Raw genomic sequence first — 1,123 nt, 5'->3', positions numbered from 1 at the left:
TAACAGGGATGTTTTTAAGCAAACACCTACATGAGATACGAACTGACAGAAAAGAGCAATAGCCCGCAGATAAAGTACAATCACGTTAAACTTCATAGCAATATTTTCGGTTGAGTAAATTATTATCGTGTTTACGTCAGCTGTCAATCCCATATTATTAAACTTTCCTTGAATTCTGAAGAATGTTTGGGTGTCTGCTGACTGAATAAGGGTATGAAGTCATTTGTTTTATCTGTTTTCTGTGCGAGCGATCTTGCCTTATTGATATTATTTGCGGTCGATTTTTTAAAAACAGATTTGCATATCAACTTAAGGTTCAGCGGACCATTTCAACATTGAAAGTCTTCCCCCGAAAATTTAGGCTGAACACCGAAACATACAATTTGTACATACCACAAACCACAAACTATTGAAAACGCGAAATCGGATAGCACACACGGGGCCCATAAACTACCACTGACAACAGCGACAAATATAATATTAAAAATGATGACAGGAACCATATAATGCGAAGAAGAGCGACACACCTTATCATCAAATCCCAACAGCTACACCTCTATAATCACCATCACCCGTAATTACCAACAATAGGAACCAATCATCACCATCAATCACATCTACCAACAGCCCTTAATCTCACACACAGCCAATGCGAAGGTCACGCTTGTGGTTCCATATATTACCTTAGTCAAAGACGATGTTATCAACCTCGACAGAACGCGGGGGCCTCCCTTGCTTTTATTGACACGTCGGGGATTAGCATTTGATTTCGTAAAGGGTGGCGTTCGATCAAACACCGGGATGTGAATAATTTTAGCTCCGCTGCGTTGTGTCAGGGGATTGGATCCCAGTCGGGTTCTTCGATGATTCCGCCCTTTCCTCCCCAAGCGGGCCCCGTGATTTCATTCTCATTACGCCAGTGATCACTATATTTTTTGTGTTCTACGCCATCGGCAGGAGTACCCTTGAACATCATAAATTCAATCTCAGTTTCCTCCCCCCGTCAACTATCGCCCCCACCACGCTCGCCTCCCCAAGTGCAAGGAACAACGCCCCCATCACCATAAGGAGCGAAGTCATCATCACCGTCAGCACCGCAACCAGCACCACGGACGACGGTCAG

Source organism: Penaeus monodon, chromosome 19 (genome assembly GCF_015228065.2).
Source record: "Penaeus monodon isolate SGIC_2016 chromosome 19, NSTDA_Pmon_1, whole genome shotgun sequence".
Lineage (NCBI taxonomy): Eukaryota > Metazoa > Arthropoda > Malacostraca > Decapoda > Penaeidae > Penaeus > Penaeus monodon.
The sequence above is the reverse complement of the archived record's forward strand: the minus strand, read 5'-3'. Positions refer to the sequence as shown.